Source organism: Amblyomma maculatum, chromosome 7 (assembly GCF_055883805.1).
Source record: "Amblyomma maculatum isolate TAMU_Amacu chromosome 7, ASM5588380v1, whole genome shotgun sequence".
Lineage (NCBI taxonomy): Eukaryota > Metazoa > Arthropoda > Arachnida > Ixodida > Ixodidae > Amblyomma > Amblyomma maculatum.
The window spans coordinates 35,028,430-35,038,410 of record NC_139350.1 but is presented as its reverse complement, the minus strand read 5'-3'; the positions used below and the strand labels follow the sequence as shown (position 1 = coordinate 35,038,410).

At 49.3% G+C, this 9,981-nt stretch overlaps 1 pseudogene; it reads right to left on the bottom strand.

The window, feature by feature from the left end:
* Window positions 1-605: 605 nt before the first annotated feature.
* LOC146182963 (uncharacterized) lies at window positions 606-2,857 on the bottom strand (annotated as a pseudogene).
* Window positions 2,858-9,981: the final 7,124 nt, after the last annotated feature.

The window sequence follows — 9,981 nt, the reverse complement described above, 5'->3', positions numbered from 1 at the left end:
GGAAGTCGAGCGTAAAGAAGAAAAAAAGGACTGTAGCCTGTTGTTTCGTGCTTAGCAGTGGTAAATGCGTATGTTATAAATGGAAGGACTTCATCACAGTTTTTGTGGCGCGAGTCGACATACATTGCGAGCACGCATTGAATAAAGTTGTTTCCTCCTCCTCCTCCTCGCTAAGCGTACTATTAGTGCGTTCGGTAAGGCCATTTGTTTGTGGGTGGTAAAGAGTTGAATGGCGAAAATGGCATGAGCAGATACGAAGTTCTACAACTTTTGCCATAAACTGTCGCCCCCGGTGACTTATTAGCACACGAGGAGGCCCATGTCGAAGAATGATGAACCGTAGGAGGAAGGCCGAGATATCAGAAGCTGTGGCTGGCGGTATGGCAGTGGCAGCAGTTTCACTGTACCGCGTAAGGTAGTCTACACACACGATGATCCAGCTATTACCGTTGGTGGAACGGGGAAACGGTCCTAGAAGGTCAATTCTCGCCTGTTTGAATGGGGTTCGTGGTGGTGATGGTGGAAAGCATTTATTACAAAAGGAGAGGTTGCTTGGAGAGCCACGCCTAGTGGGCCGCTCTCCTTACAATACTAGGTGGAGTCCCTTATTCCGGGACTCCATTGGTCTGGGCTGCCACACGAGCTCGCTGGACCAGCGCTTGTTGTGCCTCTAGATCCAGGCAGCCGAGCAGGGCCGCCTCCCAGTCCTCTCGGGTAGGGGAAGGGGTTATGGATAAAAGAGAATGATTTAGCTGGCATGCCCAGACCATGTGAAAGGTGTCAGCCACCTCTCCACAGAAAGGGCAGAGGCCAGAAAAGGAAAGGTCGAAATGTTTGAGTCGTGCCGGGCACAGTAAAGTATTAGTAAAATGTCTAAGAAGTGTTCTTTCGCCCGCTTTCCCTAGCCCCTTGAGAGGAGCCGGGTACTGACGGTGCGAGTCCCGGTAATAGGCACAGATTTCTTGTAAAGTTAAGAGAGGATAAGTGTCCTGGTTCAGGTGGGTAGGGTCTACGCCGGGGGCCAGGTTAGTGCGTGCGCGGGCGGCCGAGTTGGCGGCCTCATTTCCTGGTAGGCCCTGGTGGCCTGGAGTCCAAATTAGAAACTGGGTCTGGGGGTCTTGATCCCAAGCTGCTCTCCGAAGTATTCTTTGTGCTGGAGAAGTTATCCAGCCCAGCTGATAATTCCTACAGGCTCCTCGCGAGTCGGATAGGATGAATTTAGATTGAGAGTGGGAGGCAGCCAGGGCGATTGCTACCTCTTCCCCGTGTGTTGCGCTAGGGGCCTTAAAAGTGAGGATATCCACCTGTCTTTCCTCATGAACGACTGCAGCCGTGTGCCATCCTCCCCTGGAATGGTGCGGGCCCGCAACATCCACATAGAAAACATTGTGTTTAGAGCCATAATGGCGGTGCAGGGCATTTGCCCGCGCATGACGCCGTCCATTGTGGTCTTCTCTGTCCATTTAGGTAGGAAGGGGTCGAACACGGAGGGCGCCTTTCCATAGCTCTGGCACTCGTACCCTTTCCTCAATGTGATGGTTGTGTTGTATATGTAGCCGGTCCAAAAGGCGACGACCGGACACGGTCTGGGCAAGACGCGTGTATTGATTAGTGAGGTGCGCCTTGCGTAGCTCCCGATAAGTGTTCACCATCCCCCATGCAAGCAGCCTCACATTGGAGGTAGAGATCGGAAGGTCGAGCGCCCTCTTGATCATCTTGCGGAGAGTGACCTCCAGGATGTCTTCATCATGCTTTCGCAAGTGCAGGTATGGAGTTGAATAAAGAATTCGACTCATCATAAAAGCATGGGCGAGTCGCATCGCATCCCTGCTTCTGAGGCCCCCACGCTTGTTGGAGACGCGGCGGACCATGCGGCCCACTTGGTCGCCATCCTTGCGAAGCTTGGCTAGTGTTGTGTCAGCGCGACGATTTTGGTGAATAAAGAGTCCGAGGACTCTAACCTCTGTGACTTCGCGTATGGATCCACTAGCCAGAGAGAAAAGTATTGGTGTCTTGCATCTCGGTGAGGGGCGTAGATGCACGAATTCTGTTTTTTAAGGAGAGCACTGGAGACCACAGTACGTAGCATAGCGATCCACTATGCCCGCCGCTGTTTGCAGGCAGTCCTCCAGTTGACCAATGTTGCCCTCTGTAGCCCAAATGGTGATGTCGTCGGCATATATCGCATGCTGTATACTTTGAATCTCACTTAGTTGGGCAGGGAAATGAAGCATTGCCAAATTGAAGAGTAGTGGGGACAGCACTGCGCGTTGTGGCGTGCCCCACGTTCCCATAGTATAAGGACCTTGTTCTGAATGCGGATAAAGGCTTCACGGTCCGTTAAAAACTGTTTTACGTAATTAAACGTGTTGTGTCCGCATTGTGTCTCGCTGAGGTGAGCGAGGATGACACTGTGTTTCACGTTGTCGAAAGCCCCCTTCAAATCCAAGGCGAGAACTACCTTGTCATTGTGAGGGTGCTCAACAGGCGTGAGTACCTCGTGGCTGAGTTGAAGCAGAATGTCCTGTGCTGACTTCTGAGGTCGGAATCCGAAAATCGTGTCTGCGAAAGCATTGCGGGCCTCCAGATATTCAGAGAGGCGATCTCGAACCATGGCTTTCATTAGCTTGGCTGCGCAAGACGCTAGGAAGATAGGTCGGAGGTGATCGGTATTGATTGGCTTACCTGGCTTAGGGATGAAGGTGACAAGCGCTGTTTTCCATTCTAGGGGGAGCGGTGTTTCTTCTTTCCAGATTGCGTTCATATATTTTAGCAGGGACTCATACGCCGGATCAGGAAGGTTGGCCAAACATTTGACTGTAACCTTGTCCCTGCTGGGAGCGGTACCCCATTTCATTTTAGCAAGAGCTGCCCGCATATCATGGAGCTGGAACGGACGATCTATATCCGGATTATCTCTGCCTGCATAGAGATATTTCTGTCCACTGGTGTCTTGGACTTGACACAGATACTGATCCCGTAGAGTCTGTGCAATTTGGCCCGTATTGCCCTTGAAATTATGAAGTTGAAGTGCTCGTTGCAGATGTTTCTGTGCTGGGTGCGTCTGAGTGGGATATGAGGCTACGGAATAGCCTCCAAGTATTGGAACTAGACATTTGTATAGCAGCAGAGTTACAGCGATCCACCCAGTTAGAGTCGATGAGCTGGGCAGCATACTCAGCCGCCTTTTCGGTGAGATCGCGAATCCTCAAGTGGAGTTTCGTGGCGGCGTTACAGGCTGAAGATGACCCGGCGGAGAGCATGTTGGGTGCTTGAAACGCTAGCACTGGAGGCAGCTGGCCACATAACGTGGAGTAGTTTGACTCATCTTCGGCGAATAAAAATGTTCCTTAGTCCTGTGCAATGTCCTGGCAAGCCCGAAGTGTCCAGCAGTGGGATCTTCCTGCATTACCCGAAGAACCTGACATCGAAGACGAGTAGGAACTACCAGAAGAAACTGTGCACCTTCTGACGAGTAGTTTTTCCTGTATAGTAGACCATCACAAATACAGAATGAGGTCGCAGGGTTCGAGGAACTTGCGGCATCAAAAAGCGGCGCCAACTCCCTGTAGTCCCGCTGTGCAATCTTGAATTCACCAACATCGAGGAAGCGTGGAGTAATAGCAGCTATATATTCATCCAAGATCTCACTCTTGCAATCAATAGAATCAAGAGGCAACCGTGACAGGCAGTCAGCATCCCCATGCTTACGACCACTCTTAAATGACACGGTAAAATTGAATTCTTGGAGGCACAAAGCCCACCGCGCAAGGCGTCCACAGGGGTAACGGAGGTTTACAAGCCAAGATAAGGAATGATGGTCCGTCACAATTTTAAATGCACGTCCATAAAATAATGACCGAAACCTTTGCACACCGAAAACAACAGCTAAGCATTTCGGTTCAGTTACTGTGTAATTGCGGTCAGCCTTGCTTAAAGAACGGCTTGCATATGGAACATCATGTTCATTGCCATTTTGGCACTGAATGAGGACTGCACCAACTCCGACTGCGCTGGCATCAGTGTAAAGTTCCGTTGGAGCTGATGGGCAGAAGTGGCGTAGTACAGGTCCTGATGTCAAAATAAATTTTAGCTGACAAAAGGCGGAGTCACAATCAGTAGTCCTCTTGAAAGGCACATCTTTTTGTAGAGGACAAGTGGATATGCTAGGTCAGCAAACTTCGAAACAAAACGCCGGAAGTAGTAGCTAAGCCCCCAAAACTCCTGAGCTATTTTAACAATTTCGGTGGTTTAAAACAAGGGACAGCTTCATTTTTTTCGGATCAGGCCTGACCCCTTCCTTGTCTACGAAATGTCCAAGTACTACTGTCTGGCGTTCCCCAAAACGACATTTCTTGGAATAGAGTACCAGACCAGCTTTCTCTATACACTCCAAGACAATCTAACCGACTGTTGTGTTCACGAAAGGTAGTTCCGATTATTACTACATTGTCCAAATAACACATACAAATGTTCTACTTCAGTCCGCGCAAAACTGTATCCATGAACCTTTTGAAGATGCCCGGAGTGTTGCGTAATCCAAACCGCACCCCATTAAATTCATATAGTCCGTCTGGGGTGATGAATGCCGTCTTTTCTTTATTTTTCGGATGCATGGGAATCTGCCAATAGCTTGATCGCAGATTAACTGAGGAAAAATAGGAGGCAGAATGGAAACAACCAGTTGCGTCATGAATACATGGCAGAGGATACACGTCCTTCTTAGTAGCAGTGTTCAGCCTTCGATAATCGACACAAAATCGCCATGCGCCATTTTTCTTTTTTACTATAATATCACAGGGGCCCCCACGGACTAGATGATTCTTGAATTATACCCTTATACAGCATACCCCGAACATGTTATTCTATCGTCTGGCGCTCCGATTGGGATACACGATAAGGCTTATGACGGATTGGATCAGCAGTCCCAGTATTGATTCTGTGCTGAGTACGGGAAATGGGAATCCGTGGTGGCGAGTCCCGAGAGGAATCGAAAGCCACAGCATGTTTCGACAGAACTTCCACTAAACTGTGACGGTCACTTGTTGGCGGGGATTTGTTAACCATGGCAAGACATTTTGTCTTATCTACATCTGAGCATGTGGTAGGCTGAGAATTGTCTGTGCTGAGCACTGCCACTAATTCAACAGCGTCTTTGTCAAAGTTGGCAAGTTTTAGGCCACGTGGTAATACAACAGGTTCATTACAGCAGTTAGTTGTCCACAAAGAAGAATGGTAATTCCTGATTGAAATGATGCAACGAGAATCGGAACATTTTTCTTCGCGCAGTAGAGAGTAAGCGGTTCAACTACAGCATCGAGCGCACCACCGGCACAGCTTAAACAAACAACTTGTATAAACTCTGCTCACATTGCAGGAATGACTATGTCGTCCGAAATCGAAAGTGTGCTAGGATTGGTCGGCGAATTTTCACACAAAGCAGATTCAAAGCGAGTATTCACAGAAATGTCCCCATTGCGAAAGTCGAGAGTGGTCCCACATTGTTCCAGAAAATCGAGACCAAGAATGACGTTACGCGTTGATCGAGCAGGTACTGAGAATTCGGTTCGGAATGTGTCTCACGGAACAGACTCCAAGAGGGTTAAGCGATTCGCCACCAACACCACATAGTGTCGTCACTCTATCCCAACTTTACGACCAAGGCAGTTTTTAAAAGCGAGGCTTATAATAGAAATGGTTGCATCTGCGTCCATTAATGCCATAGCACGTACACCCTCCACAAAAACTTCAATTCTGTTCTTTAACATTGAAATAGGCAGAGGCATAGGTAAGCTAGAATCATTTGCGACTTCAGATCTATCGGCCGAACTGACTAGTTTCCCGGAGGTGGCGACGATCGTCGGGGATAAGGTGAGCGTCGTAGGCGCCGAGATGGTAGTGTCAGACTGCGGTCAGAGGCCGGTGATTCATTTCGGTTCAGCGCCGTTCTGTGCTCTTGTCGGCTAGGTGTTGCGCTGTACTCATTAAGGTTAGGTGTTCTATATGGATCAGTATTGTGAGCGGGAAACCTTGCACGGGAGTTCAAACACTGTCGGCAATACTGCCGGTATGAAGGGCGATTGCGGCAAAAACGCGAAATGTGGTCCATCATTCCACAGGCATAACACAACGGCGGCTCACATTCACGCGCTGAGTATCGTGGCTTGGGTCGAACGTTTCAAGGTCTGGATGTCGACGAGGACGAGCGTGCTCGCTGTTGTAGGCGTTATGGTGGGAGGTTGGATGTTCGGGTCATGAGCAGCAGACCATCGGATGTCCCAAAGAGGTGTATCACAGGGCGCATAACAGGCAGAAGATGGACGATTATCTGCCGACGAGATTACACTGCAGACGGGTCAGACGTGGCCCCCCATATCGTGATGCATCCGACGCTCTTCGCGGACAATCTGTCAAATAGTATCTGCCATGCTCTTTGCTTAAAGCACATCCACATTGGCGACAGTTGTGACATTCGGCAACCGACCAAACATCGGGATGATACGGCGTCTCTTCAAACTTTTGAACTTGCGGCAGTGTCGTGTTACATCAGTGATGGTATTTAAATTGTCCTTGAAGATGAGAAAGCTGTACACGTCTTCCGTTATTCCTTTGAGGAGGTGGCCCACTTTGTCTTCCTCAGTCGTCTGAGCATCAACTATTCGGCACAGCTTGAGTACTTCTATGTAAGTTGTGCAGGTCTCCCCTGGTGTTGCGCTCGCTGAGCCAGAAGTCTGTTCGGTGCTCTTTTTTCGAGCATCGGCATTGCTGAATCCCGCTGTAATTTCTTCCATGAAGCGATCCCAGGTAATAAGGATGCTTCATGATTGTCAAACCATGTTAGCGCCGTTTTGTCAAGACAGAATACTACGTTCGCCAACTTGGTCTTCGCATCCCAGCGGTTGTATTTGCTCACCCGATTGCAGTGGGTAAGCCAGTCATCCACGACTTCCCCGAGCTTGCCATAGAAGTACCGGGGTTCCCGATAGGGATGGGTGGTGGTCGGTAGAGCTGCTGGCATTGACTGCGTTGGAACATCTGCTTGCGCCATCTCTGTCAGTAGAGGGGGTAGCCCAGCTACTCTGCTTCGATGGGGTAGGAGAGGTTTCGTGGTGATCGTCACCCCGCACCTCCACCACAGTTGTTACGTGGTTTATTTACACGGCAGGTGTTAGATGCGCTGGACGTTAGCACACCCAGAGCGAACCAAACCAACTTTCTCTTCCTCATCAGCTTCTCCTGCAACACCTCATCTTCCTCCAATACAGGACCGCGGGATGTACGTGGCAGTCGGTAATTATATTTAAGTGGCAGTCGTAAGACATGGTCGGAATTTGTTAATAGCGAAGATCACAGCGATACCTTCCTCTGCTGTTACTGTGTAGATGCGTTTGGATAAAGTGCGGCTGGCGTTAGCGATAACATGTTGCGCGCCATTCTGGAGCTGGACGAACACCGCCCCGACGCACACTCCGCTTAGATCCATGGGAACCTCTATGATAGCAGCTGGATTGAAATGGTGTAAAACACGACTATAGGTTAGCAAAAACTTCAGTTATCGAAAGGATGATTCGCATTTTAAGGACCAAACAAACGGAGCGTCTTTTTGCAGGGGGAAATGAATAGATGATCAATTTGGGCGAACCGTAAGATGAAATGGCGAAATACGAACATAGCCCCAGAAAGCTTCTTAAATGATTTACGTTTTGAGGTTTTGCAAAATCTCTCGCAGCAGCAATCTTTTGGAGGTCGGGCCGAATGCTTTCCTGATCCACTAAACATCCAAGTACCAAGGTCTGTCATTCACGGAAGTGATACTTTTAGAAGTTTGACATAAACACGGTGTTTCGCATGCCGTCCAGTACAAGGCTAAGCCGGTCATAGGCTCCCGAAATGTCTTTGCATGGATTATTACATCATCTAGGTAGCGCATGTATATGCCCCCCCCCCTTTAGACCACGCAGGATTATGTCCATAAATCGTTCGTACATTGCTGGCACAGCCCAAATGGCATGACATTAAATTCATAAGTCCGTCAGGTCTCACAAAGGCGATCTTTTTTCGATCCGACGGATGTATCGGTACCTGCCAACATCCAGACCGCAGATCTACAGACGAGAAATAGGAAGCGGGTTGAGTACAGTGTAAGGCATCGTTTATACGCGGAGGAGGGTAAACATGCTTCTTTGTAACGACGTTTAACCGACGATAGTCAACGCAAAACCTCCACTAGTTATCCTTCTTCACCAAGAAGACAGAAGCAGCCCAAGGACTGGAGGCCTCTCGTATAACACCTTTTTTCAACATGTCCTGGACTTGTACATGAATTGCCCTGCGCTCGACTGGCGATACTCGGTAGGGATTCTGTCTGATCAGGATCGCATCACCAGTTTCGGTCTTATGTGACATAGGCGAATGGGCGGAACAGACAAATTGGCTTTTTGGGCAAAGTAGAACACAGATGCGCAAGGTGCCAGAACTTCTTACAAGTCTCGCTGGTCGGATGATGAAAGGGATTTATTTATCATCCTGTTTATATTCGTGCTGTAGTCACATCCACCTGCGGGTGCAGATCACACGACAAACACCGAATGGTAAGGAAGTCATAGTCGTCAAATGTGGCCAACTTGATGCCGGATGGTAAAAAATGGGTTCTGACGACATATTCACAGCCCACAAGTGGGCGCAACCATCTGCGACCTCAAAGACGGAACGGGACACTAGTAAATGTTTATTCGCGATGTTGTTCATGTCAACTTCAACAAACAAAATGGGTGCCTGCTCGCTTGGCAGAGCTGTGAACCGGCAAAAACATTGCAGCCATAGAAGTCAACAATATATCATTGGTGACATAAAATGCTCCGTCCCAATGGCTAGGCGTGCGGCGCAGAGAAATTTATCTTTTTCTTCACACTAGCACAGAAAATCAATGTCGAGAATAACATCATGTGTGGCTCGTGCTAGAACTGCAAACTCAACTCGAAACGTTTCCCCAGCAAAGACGACTGACCGACTGCAGAAAACCACAGGACGCAAATGTTCTCCCCTAACATTGTGAAAGCTAGCACTTCGGTCCCGAGCAAACATTACTGTCGGTCCAAGCAATTTACAAAACTCAGGCTCATTACGGAAACTGTGGCACCAGTATCCCTAAAGCAAACGTATTTACACCATTTACAGTAACATGCACTTTGTTCTTCAACATCACAGCAGGCAGAGGAATTGGTGAAGATGACCATTCAGCGACCTTACCTCCACTGGCTGCTCCTGCTAGTTTCCCGGTGGTGGCATAGGCGAGCATCGACGTTGTAACGGTGACCGTTCTCGGCGCGGGGTTGGGGGTGTGAAGCTGCGGTCGGAAACAGGAGAGCCACTGCAAAAAGCGCCTGGGCGAGGCACTTGTTGGTGAGCTTGACTCCTTTCAATGTTGTCATTGTCCCAGAAACCTGCCCAAGGTCGAGTCTGAGAATTTGAGGCCTGCTGTTGCCGGAGCTGACAAAACCGCGCGATGTGTCCGCGGCGGCCCCAGTTGTAAAAAGCCGGCAACTCACGAAAAGCCTAGGTGCTGGAGCCGGAAGAATTGGACGATGATTGATCGACGGCGGAGGCTGCATGCCTCAAGTTGTAATGTCGAGAAAACCGGGTGCTCACAGGTGTAGAAGTGCGCTCATTACCATAGGTGTAGCGCGGAAATTCTGGTTGCCACGCCAACGAGGCTAGGTGTTCAGCCTGCTGGGGCTGAACTGCGCATCCTGAGTACACAGGTCGCCCGTCGGCGCCTTGCTGGTACTTGGACAGCTCTTCACTCACAACTCTGCGGTGCAGAGAGGGGAAATCGTCATGGGCATGGCTGTCAGCGCTGGCTACTGCAAGGACGTTACAGAGCCGTCCAAATTTAGGAAAATACGCCGCAGTTTTAAAGCTTGAAATGTACGGCAGTGCTGGAGAACGTCTGAGGTACTGGATAGCGTTTCTTTGGGGATA